This window comes from Triticum aestivum, chromosome 3B (genome assembly GCF_018294505.1).
Source record: "Triticum aestivum cultivar Chinese Spring chromosome 3B, IWGSC CS RefSeq v2.1, whole genome shotgun sequence".
Taxonomy (NCBI): Eukaryota; Viridiplantae; Streptophyta; class Magnoliopsida; order Poales; family Poaceae; genus Triticum; species Triticum aestivum.
Genome location: NC_057801.1, coordinates 82,980,940 through 83,003,830, shown reverse-complemented (window position 1 = coordinate 83,003,830; position 22,891 = coordinate 82,980,940).

Here is a 22,891-nt window from a genome sequence, read left to right as displayed (position 1 = left end):
TAGATCCCATCTAGGGTTGGGGGCGGCGGCCAAGGGGGGGAGGAGTGCCTCCCAAGTCAAGTGGAGGCCCTCCCCTTTAGGGTTTCCCCTCTCCCATGCGCATGGGCCTTGGGGGGCTGGTGCCCCTGGCCCATTAAGGCTAGGGCGCCCCCTTACAGCCCATGCTTCTGTATTGGACGTGGTGGAACATTTTCCGGACCTCCGGACCCCTCCGGAATCCTCCGAAACCTTCCGGAAGCTTCCCGGTACAATACCGGAAAAAACCGAACTTTTCCCGGAACCCGAACAACAACTTTCCATATATAAATATTTACCTCCGGACCATTCCGGAACTCCTTGTGACGTCCGGGATCTCATCCGGGACTCCGAACAACATTCGGTAACCACATACAAACTTCCTTTATAACCCTAGCATCATCGAACCTTAAGTGTGTAGACCCTACGGGTTTGGGAGACACGTAGACATGACCGAGACAACTCTCCAGCCAATAACCAACAGCGGGATCTGGATACCCATGTTGGCTCCCACATGTTCCACGATGATCTCATCAGATGAACCACGATGTCGAGGATTCAATCAATCCTATATTCAATTCCCTTTGTCTAGCGGTATCGTACTTGCCCAAGATTCCATCGTCGGTATCTCGATACCTTATTCAAGCTCGTTACCAGCAAGTCTCTTTACTCGTTCCGTAACACGTCATCCCGTGATCAACCCCTTGGTCACATTGTGCACATTATGATGATGTCCTACCGAGTGGGCCCAGAGATACCTCTCCGTCACACGGAGTGACAAATCCCAGTCTCGATTCGTGCCAACCCAACAGACACTTTCGGAGATACCCGTAGTGCACCTTTATAGCCACCCAGTTACGTTGTGACGTTTGGTACACCCAAAGCATTCCTACGGTATCCGGGAGTTGCACAATCTCATGGTCTAAGGAAATGATACTTGACATTAGAAAAGCTTTAGCATACGAACTACACGTTCTTTGTGCTAGGCTTAGTATTGGGTCTTGTCCATCACATCATTCTCCTAATGATGTGATCCCGTTATCAACGACATCCAATGTCCATGGTCAGGAAACCGTAACCATCTATTGATCAACGAGCTAGTCAACTAGAGGCTTACTAGGGACATGGTGTTGTCTATGTACCCACACATGTATCTGAGTTTCCTATCAATACAATTATAGCATGGATAATAAACGGTTATCATGAACAAGGAAATATAATAATAATAACTAATTTATTATTGCCTCTAGGGCATATTTCCAACATCTTTTGCTACTCACGTTGATCTCCCTAAGGATAAGTGGTTTAAATATAATCCTCCCATTGAAGTAAAAGTAGCTGCACCTATTACAGTTGAAGAAAAGACTTTCACTTATAATGATCCTATTGTTCCTACTACTTATGTTGAGAAACCTCCTTTTCCTGTTAGGATAAAGGATCATCCTAAAACTTTGACTGTTGTTCGTAAGAGTAATACTAGGACTTATACACCTCCTGAGCAAATCAAAGTTGAACCTAGTATTGCGATGGTTAAAGATCTCTTGGATGATGATTTAGATGGGCATGTTATTTATTTCTGTGGTGAGACTACTAATATTGTTAGACCAGATGCTAAGATACATTGACCTGTTGTAGGCTTGCCTATTATTTCTGTTAAAATAGGAGATTATTGTTATCATGGCTTATGTGACATGGGTGCTAGTGCTAGTGCAATACCCTATGACTTATATAAAGAAATTATGCATGATTTTGCACCCGCTGAATTGGAAGGTATTGATGTTACTATCAACCTTGCCAATAGAGATACTATTTCACCAGTTGGGATTGTTAGAGATGTCGAAGTCTTGTGTGGGAAGGTTAAATATCTTGCTGATTTTCTTGTTCTTAGTTCCCCACAAGATGATTTTTGTCCCATTATTTTTGGTAGACCCTTCTTGAATACTGTTAATGCTAGGATTGATTGCAAAAAGGATATTGTTGAAATTGGCTTAGGGGATACGTCTCATGAGTTTAATTCTGCTAAGTTTCGTAGACATCCCCGTGATAAGGAATCACCTAGTAAGGATGAGATTATTGGTCTTGCTTCTATCGTCGTGCCTCCTACTGATCCGTTAGAACAATATTTGCTAGACCATGAAAATGATATGTGTTTATGAATGAAATAAGGGAAATAGATAAAGTGTTCCTTCAACAGGAACCTATTCTGAAACACAACCTACCCATTGAAATTCTAGGGGATCCCCCTTCACCCAAGGGTGATCCCGTGTTTGAACTCAAACCATTACCTGATAATCTTAAGTATGCTTATCTTGATGAAAAGAAAATTTATCCTGTTATTATTAGTTCTAACCTTTCAGAGCAAGAAGAAGAAAGATTATTGAAAACTCTGAAGAAGCATCATGCTTCTATCGGATATACTATGGATGATCTCAAGAGCATTAGTCCCACGCTATGCCAACACAAAATTAAATTGGAGCAAGATGCCAAACTAGTTAGAGATCCTCAACGATGATTGAATCCTAAGATGAAAGAAGTGGTAAGAAAGGATATAGTAAAGCAAACAATCTTGGCCGAATTTGCACTTGAAGCAAACAATCTTGGCCGAATTCTTGACTTGTTCTTGGCCCTTCTTCTTGTTCAACTTGGACTTCTTCTTCTTGTTGGATTTGAATCCAAGTCCACCTTTGTCATTGGGGGATTTTTGCACACTCAAGATATTGTTGAGTGTGGCCTTCCCTTCATGACACTTTTCCAAGTCTTTCTTCAAAGAAGTGACTTGGGCCTTGAGCTCTTTGATTTCCTCTACATGGTTAGTCTCAACACAAGTACTAGAGGAAGTATAAGCTTCATCGTTAGAGCAACAAGGCAAGGAAAGCAATTCATCACAAGATGTACCAACATTGTGAGTAGATGAATTACAAAGACTAGCACATGGCAATATACTATTTTGACTAGAAGTAGTGCTAGTATCCACATGAGGCTCACTAGATGTTACCTTAGCAATCATGGCCTCATGAGCTATCTTTAGCACACTATGGGATACTAGAAGATCATCATGAGAGCTTGAGAGCTTTTCATGACTTTCTTCCAATTTCCCATAATTGCAAGATAGCACCTCAAGTTGAGCCCGTAGCTCAACATTCTCCTTCAAAATGGATGCTTCACAAGTAATAGAATTAGTAGCACAAGCATCATCATTAACAACAAGAGGAGAAGGCAACTTGGCAAGCTCTTTTAAATAAGAAGCTTCAAGTTGAGCATGAGACTCGGTGAGTTTGATGAGCTCACCCTTGATGACCCTTGAGCCATTTTCGAGGTGCTCAAAATCCTCAAGGAGTCTAGCATGAGCAACTTCAAGCTTAGCATTTTTAGTTTCAAAAACATTGGCCACCTCAAGAGCTCTATCATAGATTCCTTCACTCTAGACAATTCTAGAGCAAAAGTCTCCTCAAGAGATTCCTTGGTGGTTTGTTCATGTTCAAGAGCTTGAGATAGCTCCGCGATCTCATTTGCGTAATCACGCCCATGAGCTTCCATTTTCTCAATGGTGACCTCATGCTCCTCGAGATGAGATTCCAACTCCTCAATATATTTCTTGCCCTCAATGGCAATGGACATAATTTCCATGAAGTTGGAACGAGCAATTTTATTTTTATGAAGAGCTTTAAAAATCATCTCCCCCTTAGTTTTTAAGGAGGCAACATTATCATTCTCTTCATCATTATCCTCATCATCATTAGCATCAACATCATCATCAAGAGACATATTGGGGTACAAAGTAGGAGATACCTTTGATGCCTTAGCCATAAGGCAAAAAGCAATAGATGATGATGTAGGATCCCTTGAGGCACCATTAAACACCACATCTTGTTCCATGGAGTGTTCGGTTTCCTCTACATTGTTAGCACAATAATTCGAGGAAATAGATGCATTTTTATCATGGCAACAAGACATAGCAAGCATATCATCATGCGATTTAGTCAAGCAATTTCTACATGATATGCAAGGACTATCAACACAAGCATGTGAAACATTTGGAGTGCTCGAAGTGTTAAAGCCCAAAGAAGGAGCATTGCAATAATATAGTGATGAAGGATCATCCACAGTAAGCATACTATCATCATTGCAATGACCAACACTACTCACCATATCATTTCCTTGTGGCAAACCACATGTAGGTGAAGTAGAAGAAGTTGAGAAGACTATACGACCGGAGGTGGAGGGAGAACAATCATCCCCACAAATATTGGACACACCATATTTATCTTGAAGCTTTGTCCATAACTCATGAGCATCCCGGAACGGCATGAGTTAAATATAACTACATTGCTCAAAGCATCAAAAAGCACATTAGAAGCTTGAGCATTGAGATAAGAGTTTTTCTCATCCTCTAAAGATAATCTCTGGGGATCCTTTGGAGGAGAAAACCCCATATCTACAATTCGCTTTAAATTTGGGTCCATGACCCTAAAGAGATTAAGCATGCGAATTACCCAAACATCAAAATTTGTGCCATCGAAACTAAGAGTGTCAGAGAATCCTAATCCTCTAGTCGACATCTTTACTCTCTAGGCGGTAAAGCCTAATAAAGAGAGACGAGGCTCTGATACCAATTGAAAGATCGAGGATGTCACCTAGAGGGGGGGGTGAATAGGCGCTTTAAAGTAATTACGGTTTAGGCTTGAACAAATGCGGAATAAAACTAGCGGTTAATTTGTCAAGCACAAAACCTACAACAACTAGGCTCACCTATGTGCACCAACAACTTATGCTAAGCAAGATAAGCAACTATGTGATAGCAAGATATATGACAAAGAACAATATGGCTATCACAAAGTAAAGTGCATAAGTAAAGGGGCTCGGGTAAGAGATAACCGAGGCACGCGGAGACGATGATGTATCCGAAGTTCACACCCTTGCGGATGCTAATCTCCGTTTGGAGCGGTGTGGAGGCACAATGCTCCCCAAGAAGCCACTAGGGCCACCGTAATCTCCTCACGCCCTCGCACAATGCAAGATGCCGTGATTCCACTTAGGGACCCTTGAGGGTGGTTACCGAACCCGTACAAATGGCGACCCTTGGGGGCGGTCACCGAACCCGTACACTTTGGCAACCCTTGGGGGCGGTCACCGGTACCCGTCAAATTGCTCGGGGCGATCTCCACAACCTAATTGGAGACCCCGACGCTTGCCCGGAGCTTTACACCACAATGATTGAGCTCCGAACACCACCAACCGTCTAGGGCGCCCAAGGCACCCAAGAGGAACAAGCTCAAGGGTGCCCAAACACCCAAGAGTAATAAGCTTCTCAACTTGTAACTTCCACGTATCACCGTGGAGAACTCAAACCGATGCACCAAATGCAATGGCAAGGGCACACGGAGTGCCCAAGTCCTTCTCTCCCAAATCCCACCAAAGCAACTAATGCTAGGGAGGAAAATGAGAGGAAGAACGAAAGAAGAACACGAAGAACTCCAAGATCTAGATCCAAGGGGTTCCCCTCACATAGAGGAGAAAGTGATTGGTGGAAACGTGGATCTAGATCTCCTCTCTCTTTTCCCTCAAAAACTAGCAAGAATCCATGGAGGGATTGAGAGTTAGCAAGCTCGAAGAAGGTCAACAATGGGGGAAGAACACGAGCTCAAAGGATTATGTTCATTGGGGAAGAAGACCCCCTTTTATAGGACCTCCCGAATCCAACCGTTATGTGCTCAGGTCGTGCACAAGCGGTACTACCGCTTGGAGGAGCGGTACTACCGCTTAGCACGCTCAAAACAGCCCAAACGAGAGAGAAAACACGAGATTTTGGTCCGGGGCGGTACTACCGCTTAGGAGCCACGGTAGTACTGCTCTGGAGCGTACTACCGCTCAGGAGCAGCGGTAGTACCGCTCTGGAGCGGTAGTAAAAAATTACATCCGCTCTAGTCGCGGTAGTACCGCTGCAGCCTTTACCAAAACAGCCACAACTTTTGCAAACGGACTCCGAATTCAACGAAACCAAGTTTGTTGGAAAGCTAACGACATGGGCTAACACAATATTGATATAAATATCAAGAATAAGCAAATGAGAAAAGTCCCATAAGAAAATGGTGAGAACCCTTCATCGGATAAGACCGGTAAAACCTCCAACACCGAAAACATCATAGAAGACGCATGCGAACTCCGTTTTCGATGAACTCAAGCTTGTCATCAAGATGACCATAAGCTCTAAGACTCACAAAGATAACCAAACAAGAACCAAGAAACATGATGCAAGGATGCAATGGTTTGAGCTCTCTACTAACGATACGATCAAGCTACCAACTTGAGAGCCCCCCTTGATAGTACGGCAAACGATCCTATAACTCGGTCTCCCAACTACCACCACAAGACCGGTAAAATAGAAAACCTATCAAGGGAAAACCTTTGCCTTGCACATGGTCCACTTGAGCTAGATGAAGACGATCTTGACTCCCTCAAGTTGGACCACCTTTCTTGATTGCGTTGGCTCGATGAAGACTAGATGATTGCTCCCCCATAGTTCACTATGGGTGAGCCACTCTTCGGCACATCTTCACAAGTCCATTGACACCACAATGGATGGCAAGATTCAAGCACTTGATCTCTTCGTGATGCTCCACTTGAACTTGCACACGGCAATCTTGATGACGATCACCACTTGATGTCATCCTTTCCATGGGTTGTATGATATCTTCCTCTTGACGCAAGCCCATGGATACGTACCTAACCCCACATACAACTCTCACATAGACCATGGGTTAGTACAAAAGTGCAATGGACAATGCTTACCATACCATGGGATCACTTGATCCCTCTCGGTACATCTTCTACGCTTTGTGAGTTGATCAACTTGATTCACTCTTGACTTAGTCTTGATCAACCTTGAATCTTTGCAACTCTCTTCATTTGGATGATGTCTTGAAGGTAAACATGAATGATCACACAACCTTCTTCTTCAAGACATGCTTGCAATAAGCTCAACACTCGCATGACCAATCTTTGGATAATTCCTTAATAGCACCTTGGTCAACTCAAAAACTCCTTGAAACCAACACATGGACTTCAAGAAAAGCCTATGGACAAATCCTTCAAATACAACTCAAGACAACCATTAGTCCATAGAGATTGTCATCAATTACCAAAACCAAACATGGGGGCACCGCATGTTCTTTCAATCTCCCCCATTTTGGTAATTGATGACAATCACTTTCAAGAGAGTTTATATAAGGAATTATGCATCACCATGCAATGCAACAACTAATAGTGCATGCGAATGAGATGCAAATGCTAAGGAACAAAACAAAGCAAGAAGAGATAACTCTCTAAACTTCTCCACAAAACTCTCTGAAACTTCTCCCCCATTGGCATCGATTGCCAAAATGGGCGAAAATCTAAGAAGGCCAATATAAATTGTGGTCCTCCATAAATTGTGTATTTCTCAACAAGAGAGTGGAATGCAATACACATATCCCAACTGGCAATACTTGGAGGAAGACAAACTATATTGAGGCCCAAAGATTGCAAAAGAAGATATGCCACAAAGACATAACAAAGAGAGAACACAAGCAATCAGAAGATACCAATTGAAGCAAGCAATCAACGGATATCAATTGAACCAACTAGACCAATGATCCTACATGCCACAAGAATAAAGATATTATGAAAGAGCAAAGGAGTGTTCTAAAGAAACTAGAGAAGCTCCCCATGATTTGTGCACACATAAGAATTTTTGTATTTGAATACAAAGTGCACAAAATAGGATCATAGCTCCCCCAAAATCAATAGAAACTCACATCCAGTGCAAGTGAGCATATAGGAAACAAAGCCTAGCGCTTGCAACAAGCACATGGTTGAGCAACATGTAAAAGAGGCAACTTAAGAATAGGCTCAACCAAAATGATGTGTGTGAGTCATGGCGAAGCACTTGAGAAGACTAAAATTAGGATGAGCATTAAGCATCAACATAGTCTTGAAAGAATGAGGCACACGGTGCAAGGCCTATCATTCCCACACACAACTGGCAAATGGGTTCACAAGCTTACTAATAAGCAAAAGAGAACCTATGCTTGTGACAACCCGTGGTGAAGATAGACGATGGAAGGCTCATCAAGACGAGGGATACCAATTAAGATGGCAAAAGCCTCGTAAAGATAAGCATGAGGAAAATAATCTTCACCACACAAGAGTGCATCAAGATGCAACGATAGAGGACACGCACTCAAGGCAAAAGCTTTCACGGAGCCACCAAAGAAATAACATAAGAAAGACAAGGTGGACGTGAAAGAAAGGATATCAACTAGAGATGTAATTTCTCTCAAGTGTATAAGGTTCTATGTAGACGAAATCATGATGATATATATATCTACAAAGAAGGATGTACACCCGAAATAGTTACAACACGAAGGAACAAGATATCCACAAGGAAGTCATAAATATACCAATAAGATATTTGCTTGAAAGCATAGCACTTGGCTAGATATGGTCTTATTGTATATAAATGAAGTCCAACCACACATCCATCAAAGGCATCACAACTAGCAACAAGAGATCATCGTTGGGATGCTTTGAGAAAGGAAACAAGTATCACAAGATATGAAATGAATATCATGCCAAGATGCAACCTACACAAGGTTGAATGCAAGAGGAGAAAGCATGAATAGATACTTGTTACCGAGATATCATTGGAAGGATGTAGTAGATACCAATTGAAGGTAGATAGTAGTTCATTGATCATCCTAGCTTGACTCCAATATGCACATGGTGACAACACCTTCCTTGTGAGTGAGCCGAGCATCCAATGCATCTCCAAATGTTCCTAGAAGAACAACACAAACTAAACGGTACCCAAACTCATCGGGACCAAATAGTTAGAAACACCAATACATAGGACAAACTCCACATAAATATGTGCATATAGATATGAAAATGAATTTCATGCACATCTCATCCAAATTGAGACTAGGTGGAGTTTCCCCTATATATTGAGTCAAAGAAAGAAAGCATGCCAAATGAAATACATGAAGTAAACATGCATGCTCAAGACTTTCAAAACCCGAAACCAAAAGACAAAGAAATGCCAAGTGAAAAGGATACCAAATGGAGAAATCATCACTTGGAAGATATCATTAAAGATACATCAAGGAATGAGATATCCATTGATACACACTAAACTAAAGATGTCAAACTCCCAAAGAGAGGATGGTTCCAAACAAACCAAGCTCTCAACAAAGTTTCATGATGGCACAAAGTACCAAAAAGAAATGGCTTGCCTTCCACCAAAACACACTTGATAAGGATCACAAGAAGAGTGTTCTAAAGAAAATAGGATAGCTCCCCCACGAGTTGTGCATTATATAGGATTTGCATTTGAATACAAAATGCACAAGGTGGGATCACCACTTTCACTATATCTAGAAAACACTAGACAAGAACAAGAAATAAACAAGATCCACAAGTGGTATGGAAGACAACGGGAGTTGACACAAACCTTGGCAAGAGAAAAGGCAAATAAAACAAAAGCCAATGTAAAGATGATCAATTAAATTCTACCACACATAAGTGACTACCAATTGTCAAAAGACAAGAAGTATTGGAAATAATTCCCGGTGGTAGATAGCAAGGATATCCGACATCATCTTCACTCCAAACAAAAGCAAATTGCAACTTGTAGAGCTAACATGCCACCTAGGAACAAGATAATTTACAATATCAATTACTAGGTGACAATATCTCAAATGTACACATTTTCTAGGCTTGTAATATGCACATAGCATATTACTCCCCCATAATGTGATACCAATGAAGAAAACTTAACAAGAGGCAATAAGAGGATCCAACACGAGATAATCAATGGAATTTTTAGAATTTGAATTTCTCATGAGAGATATACCACCTAGCGACTAGATAATCTTGAAATATCAATACTAGATGGTATTACTCATGTGCACACATTTATAGGATTGTGAGGTGCACAAAGCACACCACTCCCCCATAATGGATATTCCATTAATCTCTCACAAGAGCCAACTAAGAAATAAACAAGATGCACTAAGGCTCAACGAACGACACACAAGTACATGATGTGCAAACCAACATACACAAAGGCAATTTGGAGACACATCATATACAAACACATGCAAGGAACAAAACCAAAACATGCAAAGGGGCAAGTAACTTTCAATGTAAACAATTTAAGTACAAGTTACCGCAAGGAGGCACATTGGATATAAGATAGAAACTTGACAACCCAATTGACTTGGCTTGAGACAACAAGAAAGATGAAGTCCCCTTAATTCTTCATAATGTAGCCAAGTCTCCAATGACCTCCAACAACACCTATTGATCAAGTTTGGGCTTGTTGGTCCCCAACCAAGTTGGGTCCTAAGAGGTTAGTCACAATAGGTTTGGCTACCCAAATGGTTCTTTGCTTGACACCACTTTGAGTACCAACAAACTTGGCAAACACATTGCCAACCTTATCCTTACCAAGAGAATAGATATCATCAATAATAATTGGGTTGGATAAGTTACCACTAGTGCATGAAGAAGCGACGTGACCTTTCTCACGGCATAAGTAGCAACGTCTACTCTTCACTTTCTTCTCACTTGATTTCTCAATTTGAGAAGCATTAACTTGAGTCTTCTTGGGAAGAGGCCTTTCTTCAACTTGATGTTGAGCATGAGATTGAACTTGTGCCCTCTTCCCTTGTTGCTTGACACTAATGGCCTTCTTCTTCAATGGGCAAGATCTAACATGATGCCCTTCGACTTTGCACTTGAAGCAAACAATCTTGGCCGAATTCTTGACTTGTTCTTGGCCCTTCTTCTTGTTCAACTTGGACTTCTTCTTCTTGTTGGAGTTGAATCCAAGTCCACCTTTGTCATTGGGGGATTTTTGCACACTCAAGATATTGTTGAGTGTGGCCTTCCCTTCATGACACTTTTCCAAGTCTTTCTTCAAAGAAGTGACTTGGGCCTTGAGCTCTTTGATTTCCTCTACATGGTTAGTCTCAACACAAGTACTAGAGGAAGTATAAGCTTCATCGTTAGAGCAACAAGGCAAGGAAAGCAATTCATCACAAGATGTACCAACATTGTGAGTAGATGAATTACAAGGACTAGCACATGGCAATATACTATTTTGACTAGAAGTAGTGCTAGTATCCACATGAGGCTCACTAGATGTTACCTTAGCAATCATGGCCTCATGAGCTATCTTTAGCACACTATGGGATACTAGAAGATCATCATGAGAGCTTGAGAGCTTTTCATGACTTTCTTCCAATTTCCCATAATTGCAAGATAGCACCTCAAGTTGAGCCCGTAGCTCAACATTCTCCTTCAAAATGGATGCTTCACAAGTAATAGAATTAGTAGCACAAGCATCATCATTAACAACAAGAGGAGAAGGCAACTTGGCAAGCTCTTTTAAATAAGAAGCTTCAAGTTGAGCATGAGACTCGGTGAGTTTGATGAGCTCACCCTTGATGACCCTTGAGCCATTTTCGAGGTGCTCAAAATCCTCAAGGAGTCTAGCATGAGCAACTTCAAGCTTAGCATTTTTAGTTTCAAAAACATTGGCCACCTCAAGAGCTCTATCAGTAGATTCCTTCACTCTAGACAATTCTAGAGCAAAAGTCTCCTCAAGAGATTCCTTGGTGGTTTGTTCATGTTCAAGAGCTTGAGATAGCTCCGCGATCTCATTTGCGTAATCACGCCCATGAGCTTCCATTTTCTCAATGGTGACCTCATGCTCCTCGAGATGAGATTCCAACTCCTCAATATATTTCTTGCCCTCAATGGCAATGGACATAATTTCCATGAAGTTGGAACGAGCAATTTTATTTTTATGAAGAGCTTTAAAAATCATCTCCCCCTTAGTTTTTAAGGAGGCAACATTATCATTCTCTTCATCATTATCCTCATCATCATTAGCATCAACATCATCATCTAGAGACATATTGGGGTACAAAGTAGGAGATACCTTTGATGCCTTAGCCATAAGGCAAAAAGCAATAGATGATGATGTAGGATCCCTTGAGGCACCATTAAACACCACATCTTGTTCCATGGAGTGTTCGGTTTCCTCTACATTGTTAGCACAATAATTCGAGGAAATAGATGCATTTTTATCATGGCAACAAGACATAGCAAGCATATCATCATGCGATTTAGTCAAGCAATTTCTACATGATATGTAAGGACTATCAACACAAGCATGTGAAACATTTGGAGTGCTCGAAGTGTTAAAGCCCAAAGAAGGAGCATTGCAATAATATAGTGATGAAGGATCATCCACAGTAAGCATACTATCATCATTGCAATGACCAACACTACTCACCATATCATTTCCTTGTGGCAAACCACATGTAGGTGAAGTAGAAGAAGTTGAGAAGACTATACGACCGGAGGTGGAGGGAGAACAATCATCCCCACAAATATTGGACACACCATATTTATCTTGAAGCTTTGTCCATAACTCATGAGCATCCCGGAACGGCATGAGTTGAAATATAACTACATTGCTCAAAGCATCAAAAAGCACATTAGAAGCTTGAGCATTGAGATAAGAGTTTTTCTCATCCTCTAAAGATAATCTTTGGGGATCGTTTGGAGGAGAAAAACCCATATCTACAATTCGCTCTAAATTTGGGTCCATGACCCTAAAGAGATTAAGCATGCGAATTACCCAAACATCAAAATTTGTGCCATCGAAACTAAGAGTGTCAGAGAATCCTAATCCTCTAGTCGACATCTTTACTCTCTAGGCGGTAAAGCCTAATAAAGAGAGACGAGGCTCTGATACCAATTGAAAGATCGAGGATGTCGCCTAGAGGGGGGGTGAATAGGCGCTTTAAAATAATTACGGTTTAGGCTTGAACAAATGCGGAATAAACCTAGCGGTTAATTTGTCAAGCACAAAACCTACAACAACTAGGCTCACCTATGTGCACCAACAACTTATGCTAAGCAAGATAAGCAACTATGTGATAGCAAGATATATGACAAAGAACAATATGGCTATCACAAAGTAAAGTGCATAAGTAAAGGGGCTCGGGTAAGAGATAACCGAGGCACGCGGAGACGACGATGTATCCCGAAGTTCACACCCTTGCGGATGCTAATCTCCGTTTGGAGCGGTGTGGAGGCACAATGCTCCCCAAGAAGCCACTAGGGCCACCGTAATCTCCTCACGCCCTCGCACAATGCAAGATGCCGTGATTCCACTAAGGGACCCTTGAGGGCGGTCACCGAACCCGTACAAATGGCGACCCTTGGGGGCGGTCACCGAACCCGTACACTTTGGCAACCCTTGGGGGCGGTCACCGGTACCCGTCAAATTGCTCGGGGCGATCTCCACAACCTAATTGGAGACCCCGACGCTTGCCCGGAGCTTTACACCACAATGATTGAGCTCCGAACACCACCAACCGTCTAGGGCACCAAGGCACCCAAGAGGAACAAGCTCTAGGGTGCCCAAACACCCAAGAGTAATAAGCTTCTCAAACTTCACTTCCACGTATCACCGTGGAGAACTCAAACCGATGCACCAAATGCAATGGCAAGGGCACACGGAGTGCCCAAGTCCTTCTCTCCCAAATCCCACCAAAGCAACTAATGCTAGGGAGGAAAATGAGAGGAAGAACGAAAGAAGAACACGAAGAACTCCAAGATCTAGATCCAAGGGGTTCCCCTCACTTAGAGGAGAAAGTGATTGGTGGAAACGTGGATCTAGATCTCCTCTCTCTTTTCCCTCAAGAACTAGCAAGAATCCATGGAGGGATTGAGAGTTAGCAAGCTCGAAGAAGGTCAACAATGGGGGAAGAACACGAGCTCAAAGGATTAGGTTCATTGGGGAAGAAGACCCCCTTTTATAGGACCTCCCGAATCCAACCGTTATGTGCTCAGGTCGTGCACAAGCGGTACTACCGCTTGGAGGAGCGGTACTACCGCTTAGCACGGTCAAAACAGCCCAAACGAGAGAGAAAACACGAGATTTTGGTCCGGGGCGGTACTACCGCTTAGGAGCCACGGTAGTACTGCTCTGGAGCGGTACTACCGCTCAGGAGCAGCGGTAGTACCGCTCTGGAGCGGTAGTAAAAAATTACATCCGCTCTAGTCGCGGTAGTACCGCTGCAGCCTTTACCAAAACAGCCACAACTTTTGCAAACGGACTCCGAATTCAACGAAACCAAGTTTGTTGGAAAGCTAACGACATGGGCTAACACAATATTGATAGAAATATCAAGAATAAGCAAATGAGAAAAGTCCCATAAGAAAATGGTGAGAACCCTTCATCGGATAAGACCGGTAAAACCTCCAACACCGAAAACATCATAGAAGACGCATGCGAACTCCGTTTTCGATGAACTCAAGCTTGTCATCAAGATGACCATAAGCTCTAAGACTCACAAAGATAACCAAACAAGAACCAAGAAACATGATGCAAGGATGCAATGGTTTGAGCTCTCTACTAACGATACGATCAAGCTACCAACTTGAGAGCCCCCCTTGATAGTACGGCAAACGATCCTATAACTCGGTCTCCCAACTACCACCACAAGACCGGTAAAATAGAAAACCTATCAAGGGAAAACCTTTGCCTTGCACATGGTCCACTTGAGCTAGATGAAGACGATCTTGACTCCCTCAAGTTGGACCACCTTTCTTGATTGCGTTGGCTCGATGAAGACTAGATGATTGCTCCCCCATAGTTCACTATGGGTGAGCCACTCTTCGGCACATCTTCACAAGTCCATTGACACCACAATGGATGGCAAGATTCAAGCACTTGATCTCTTCGTGATGCTCCACTTGAACTTGCACACGGCAATCTTGATGACGATCACCACTTGATGTCATCCTTTCCATGGGTTGTATGATATTTTCCTCTTGACGCAAGCCCATGGATACGTACCTAACCCCACATACAACTCTCACATAGACCATGGGTTAGTTGATAAAGTGTAATGGACAATGCTTACCATACCATGGGATCACTTGATCCCTCTCGGTACATCTTCTACGCTTTGTGAGTTGATCAACTTGATTCACTCTTGACTTAGTCTTGATCAACCTTGAATCTTTGCAACTCTCTTCATTTGGATGATGTCTTGAAGGTAAACATGAATGATAACACAACCTTCTTCTTCAAGACATGCTTGCAATAAGCTCAACACTCGCATGACCAATCTTTGGATAATTCCTTAATAGCACCTTGGTCAACTCAAAAACTCCTTGAAACCAACACATGGACTTCAAGAAAAGCCTATGGACAAATCCTTCAAATACAACTCAAGACAACCATTAGTCCATAGAGATTGTCATCAATTATCAAAACTAAACATGGGGGCACCGCATGTTCTTTCAACAATTTATAATAATGAAAAAGGAGCTCCCGAGGACACATGGGAATTATTGTCAAGCTAGTTTTCATCATGTTCATATGATTCGCGTTCGGTACTTTGATAATTTGATATGTGGGTGGACCGGTGCTTGGGTACCGCCCTTACTTGGACAAGCATCCCACTTATGATTCACATGACTACTAATAGCAAGACTTCACCTAATGTCCCCAGGAACAAACGTAACTACTCACAAAGCATATTCATGTTCATAATCAGAGGGGTAATAATATGCATTAAGGATCTGAACATATGATCTTCCCCCAAGTAAACCAATTAGCATCAACTACAAGGAGTAATCAACATTACTTGCAACTCATAGGTACCAATTTGTGGGTTTGATACAAGATTGGATACAAGAGCTGAACTAGGGATTTGAGAGGAGATGGTGCTGGTGAAGATGTTGATGGATATTGACCCCCTCCCGATGAGAGGATCGTTGGTGATGATTTCCCCCTCCTGGAGGGAAGTGTCCCTGGCAGAACAGCTCCGCCGGAGCTCTTGATTGGTTCCGCCATGGTTCTGCCTCGTGGCAGCGGAGTTTCGTCCCGTAAGCTTGCCCACGATTTGTTCCATGGTAAAAGACCACATATAGCAGAAGATGGACACCGGGGGGCCACCAGGGGCCCCAGGAGACAAGGGGCGCGCCCAGTAGGGGTGGGTGCGCCCCCCACCCTCCTGGCTAGGGTGTGGGCCCCCTGATGTATTTCTTTCGCTCAATAATTCTTATTAAATCCAAAAACATGTTTCGTGGAGTTTCAGGACTTTTGGAGCAGTGTAGAATAGGTTTCCAATGTTTGCTCCTTTTCCAGCCAGAATTCCAGCTGCCGGCATTCCCCCTCTTCATGGTAAACCTTGTAAAATAAGGGAGAATAGCCATAAGTATTGAGATATAATGTGTAATAATAGCCCATAATGCAATAAATATTGATCTAAAAGCATGATGCAAAATGGATGTATCAACTCCCCCAAGCTTAGACCTCGCTTGTCCTCAAGCGGAAGCCGAAATCAAAAAATATGTCCACATGTTTAGAGATAGAGGTGTCGATAAAAATAAAATACGGACATGGGGGCATCATGATCATTCTTGCAGTAGCAACATATATAGATTTTATCATATGATTTCTTATACTCAAGTAACAATCAATTCACAATGTCAAGTATGGTTCAAAAACTTCATTGAGAACTAACAAACTATAATCTCAGTCATTGAAGCAATTGCAATTTATCATAACATCAGAAAGAGTCAACAATAGAGCCTTTCAGCAAATTCACATACTCAACTATCTTGTAGTCTTCTACAATTGCTAACACTCACGCAATACTTGTGGTTATGGAGTTTCAGCCGGACACTGAGAAAGATAGGGGCTTATTGTGTTGCCTCCCAACGTATTCACCTTTAGGTGATGTCAACAATAATAGCCCATACAAACTTACATCCAATTGGATATATATATCATGATCTTTCAAACACGAGGAGCTTGCCAAAGGATAAAATGAAAAGGGAAAGGTGAAGATCACGTTGACTCAAGCATAAAGTAAAAACATAAAGTAAAAGATAGGCCCTTCGCAGAGGGAAGCAGAGGTTGTCATGTGCGTTTAGGGTTGGATGCACAAAATCTTAATGCAAAAGAACGTCACTTTATATTGCCCCTTGTATGTGGACCTTTATTATGCAGTCCGTCGCTTTTATTGCTTCCACAACAAGATCGTACAAATCTTATTTCCTCTGCACTAATAAGTCATACATATTTAGATAGCAATTTTTATTGCCTGCAACATGACAACTTACTTGAAGGATCTTACTCAATCCATAGGTAGGTATAGTGGACTCTCATGGCAAAACTGGGTTTAAGGATATTTGGAAGCACAAGTAGTATCTCTACTTGGTGCAAGGAATTTTGCTAGCATGAGGGGGAAAGGCAAGCTCAACATGTTTGGAAGGTCAATGACAATATACTTTAACTGGGATGTGAGAAAACATAAACCATTATGTTGTCTTCCCTGTCCAACATAAACTCTTTTAGCATGTCATACTTAATGAGTGCCCCCAATCATAAAAGATGTTCAAGATAATATATTTGTATGTGAACCTCTCTTTCCTTATCACTTCCTATTAATTGCAATGATGACCAAAACTATGTTTATCAACTCTCAACAACTTTTATGCCTCATACTTTCTATGTGTGAAGTCATTACTAACCATAAGATCAATATGAACTCTTTTATTCTTTTTACCTTCTCAAGATCATAGCAAGATAGCAAAGACCTTGACTCAACACTAATCTTTATTATAGATAGCTCACGGACTCGAATACATAAAGAGATCACAAAGCAAAACTCAAACTACTTGATATCAAAACTTAAATCTACTAAATCAAGATACTAGTAAAAGGATCGAACTAAATAAAAAGGTAAAGATAGGAGTGTGATGGTGATACGATACCGGGGCACCTCCCCCAAGCTTGGCAGTTGCCAAGGGGAGTGCCCATACCCATGTGATTATGTCCTCGGAGGTGGTGAAGTAGGAGTTGTTGATGATGTAGGCTTGTCATCAGTCTTCCAAGGCATAGGCTCACCATCATAGAAGGATGATCGAGTCTCCGGGATCCTTAAATCTGCAGCCAAACTCATCCTCTTGAATCTATATTCATACTCACAGTTCTGGTTTTGCAGGTCATAGATCTGGGCTTGAAGGTGCTCGATTTTCTCTTGAAGCTTGAAGATAGTCTCCCCAATGACTTTGGCATCTGATGTCTACTACACAACCTTCTTCTTGTAGACGTTGTTGGGCCTGCAAGTGCACATGTTTGTAGGACAGTAGCAAATTTCCCTCAAGTGGATGACCTAAGGTTTATCAATCCGTAGGAGGCGTAGGATGAAGATGGTCTCACTCAAACAACCCTGCAACCAAATTACAAAGAGTCTCTTGTGTCCCCAACAGACCCAATACAATGGTAAATTGTATAGGTGCACTAGTTCGGCAAAGAGATGGTGATACAAGTGCAAAATAGATAGTAGATAAAGGTAATTGTAATCTGAAATAATAAAAACAGCAAGGTAGCAAGTGGTAAAAGTGAGCGTAAACGGTATTGCAATGATAGGAAACAAGGCCTAGGGTTCATACTTTCACTAGTGCAAGTTCTCCCAACAATAATAACATATATAGATCATATAATAATCCCTCAACATGCAACAAAGAGTCACTCCATAGCCACTAATAGAGAAGAACAAACATAGAGATTATGGTAGGGTACGAAACCACCTCAAAGTTATTCTTTCGGATTGATCTATTAAAGAGTTCGTACTAGAACAACACCTTAAGACAAAAATCAACCAAAACCCTAATGTCACCTAGATACTCCATTGTTACCTGAAGTATCCATGGGCATGATTATATGATATGCATCACACAATCTCAGATTCATCCAACCAACACAAAGTACTTCAAAGAGTGCCCCAAAGTTTCTACCGGAGAGTCAAGAAAACGTGTGCCAACCCCTATGCATAGGTTCATGGGCGGAACCCGCAAGTTGGTCACCAAAACATACATCAAGGGCACGTGATATCCCATTGTCACCACAGATAAACACAGCAAGACATACATCAAGTGTTCTCAAATAAAGACTCAATCCGACAAGATAACTTCAAAGGGGAAACTCAATCCATTACAAGAGAGTAGAGGGGGAGAAACATCATAAGATCCAACTATAATAGCAAAGCTCGCAATACATCAAGATAGTGCCATAGAGAGAACACGAGAGAGAGAGAGATCAAACACATAGTTACTAGTACATACCCTCAGCCCCGAGGGTGAACTACTCCCTCCTCCTCATGGATAGCGCCGAGATGATGAAGACGACCACCGGTGATGGGATCCCCCTCTGGTAGGGTGCCGGAAAGGGTTCCCGAGAGGTTTTTGGTGGCTACAGAGGCTTGCGGCGGTGGAACTCCCGATCTATCTTCTCCGTGGATGTTTTTAGGGTACGTGGGACTATATAGGTGAAAGAAGTCGGTCGGGAGGTGCTCGAGGGGCCCACGAGACAGGGGGGCGCGCCCAGTAGGGGGGGCTCCTATCTCCTGGCCTCCTCGAGGCTCTTTTGACGTGAACTCCAAGTCTCCTGGGTGATATTTTTACAAAAAATCACGCTGCCGAAGGTTTCATTCCGTTTGGACTCCGTTTGATATTCCTTTTCTTCGAAATACTGAAACAGGCAATAAAACAACAATATGGGCTGGGCCTCCGGTTAATAGGTTAGTCCCAAAAGTAATATAAAAGTGTATAATAAAGCCCATAATCATTCAAAACAGATAATATAATAGCATGGAACAATCAAAAGTTATAGATAAGTTGGAGATGTATTAAGCATCCCCAAGCTTAATTCCTGCTCGTCCTCGAGTAGGTAAATGATAAAAACAGAATTTTTGATGTGGAATGCTACCTAGCATAATTCTCAATGTATTTCTCTTTATTGTGGCACGAACGTTCAGATCCAAATGATTCAAAATAAAAGTTCATAATGACATAAAAAATAGTAACACTTCAAGCATACTAATAAAAGTAATCATGTCTTCTTAAAATAACATGGCTAAAGAAAGTTCATCCCTACAAAATCATATGATTAGGCTATGCTTCATTTTCGTCACACAAAGAAGTTCCCAACTTCTATACCCCCGATGACAAGCCAAGCAATTGTTTCGTACTTAAATAATCTCAAACTTTTTCAACTTTCACGCAACACATGAGTGTGATCCATGGATATAGCACTATGGGTGGAATAGAATCATGATTGGGGATTGTGTGGAGAAGACAAAAAAGGAGGAAGTCTCACATTGACGAGGATAAGCAAAGGGCTATCGAGATGCCCATCATTTGATGTCAACATGAGGAGTAGGGATTGCCATGCAACAAATGCACTAGAGCTATAAATGAATGCTCCACAAAAGAAAACTAGTGGGTGTGCATCCAACTTGCTTGCTCACGAAGACCTAGGGCATTTGAGAAAGCCCATCGTAGGAATATACAAGCCAAGTTCTATAATGAAAAATTCCCACTAGTATGAAAATGACAACCTATGAGACTAACTACATGAAAGACATGGTGCTACTTTGAAGCACAATATATGAGACTCACTACATGAAGAACAAGGTGCTACTTTGAAGCACAAGTGTGGAAAAAGAGATAGTAACATTGCCCATTTTATTTATTTATTTTTCTTTTCTTTTCTTTTTCTTTTTTTGGGCCTTTCTTTTTTTTTCTTTTGGCCTTTTTTTTCTTTTTTTCTTTTTGGGCAATGCTCTAATAATGATGATCATCACACTTCCATTGATTACAACATATGAATTACAACTCGAAACTAGAACAAGATATGACTCTATATGAATGCCTCCGGCGGTGTACCGGGATGGTGCAATGAATCAAGAGTGACATGTATGAAAAATAATGCATGGTGGCTTTGCCACAAATACGATGTCAACTACATGATCATGCAATGGCAATATGACAAAAGTAAAGTATGTCATGATGATGATAAACGGAACGGTGGAAAGTTGCATGGCAATATATCTTGGAATGGCAATGGAAATGCCATAATAGGTAGGTATGGTGGCTGTTTTGAGGAAGATATAAGGAGGTTTATGTGTGATAGAGCGTATCGTATCACGAGGTTTGGATGCACCAGCTAAGTTTGCACCAACTCTCAAGGTGAGAAAGGGCAATGCACGATACCGAAGAGGCTAGCAATGGTGGAAAGGTAAAAGTGCGTATAATCCATGGACTCAACATTAGTCAAAAGAACTCATATACTTATTGCAAAAATTAAGAAGTCATCAAAAACCAAGCACTATGTGCATTCTCCTAGGGGGATAGATTGGTAGGAAAAGACCATCGCACATCCCCGACCGCCACTCATAAGGATGCACAAGCCAGGTACACTTCATGTTTCAAATTTGTTACACAACTTTAACCATACATGCATGCTACGGGACTTGCTAACTTCAACACAAGCATTCTTTAAATTCATAATCACCCAACTAGCATGACTTTAATATCACTACCTCCATATCTCAAAACAATTATCAAGTATCAAATTGATCATAGCATTCAATTCACTCCCTATGATAGTTTTCATTCAAATTACCATGCTGTCTAAGACTCTCAAAATAATATAAGTGAAGCATGAGAGTTCATTAATTTCTACAAAATAAAACCACCTCCGTGCTCTAAAAGATATAAGTGAAGCACTAGAGCAAACGACAAACTACTCCAACAAGATATAAGTGAAGAACAATGAGTAGTTAAATAATTATGCAACTATGCAAAGACTCTCTCTCATTTATGAATTTCAGATCTTGGTATTTTATTCATACAGCAAGCAAAGCTAAACAAAAATGACATTGCAAGGATAGCACAATTCATGTGAAGAAGCAAAAACTTAGGCTCAACCGATACTAACCGATGATTGTTGAAGAAGAAAGGTGGGATGCCTACCAGGACATCCCCAAGCATAGATGCTTGAGACTTCTTGAAATATTATCTTGGGGTACCTTGTGAATCCCCAAGCTTGAGCTTTTATGTCTCCTTAATTCAACTCATATCATGGTTTTTCTTTTTATCAAATGCTTCATCCACAACAAACTCAACAAGAACTCGTGAGATAGGTTAGTATAAACCAATGCAAAAACCTTATCATTTTCTACTGTAACAAATCACTAAAATTATTATTCAACATTGCATACTAAATGTCTATGCATATTTAACACTCCTATCCTCAAATAGAATCATTAAATAAGCAAACATATGCAAACAATGCAACCATAACAGCAATCTGCCAAAACAGTACAGTCTATAAATAATACAAGAGTATCAATACTTCCCTAACTCCAAAAATTATGAGAGAAAATTCCCACTGTAATAAATTTATCAGATCTTAATATGCAAAAATATTGAACGTTATACCATTCTCTGACTTTTCTAGGGAATTTTTGCAACAGCGGTAAACTTTCTGTTTTCAAACAGCAACATGTATACTAGCAAAATAAGCATGGTAAAGGCTATCCTTGACACTTTTATTGAAAATAAAGATGAAAAACATTATTATGAATAACAGAAATCAAATACTAACAAAATAAAATGACGCTCCAAGCAAAACACATATCATGTGGCGAATAAAAATATAGCTCCAAGTAAAGTTACCGATGAACGAAGACGAAAGAGGGGATGCCTTTCGGGGCATCCCCAAGCTTAGGCTCTTGGTTGTCCTTGAATATTACCTTGGTCTGCCTTGGTCAACCCCAAGCTTAGGCTCTTTCCACTCCTTATTCCATGGTCCATCGAATCCTTACCCAAAACTTGAAAACTTCGACCACACAAAACCCAAAACAAAACTCGTAAGCTCCGTTAGTATAAGAAAATAAAACCACCACTTAGGTACTGTAATGAACTCATTCTAAATTCATATTGGTGTAATATC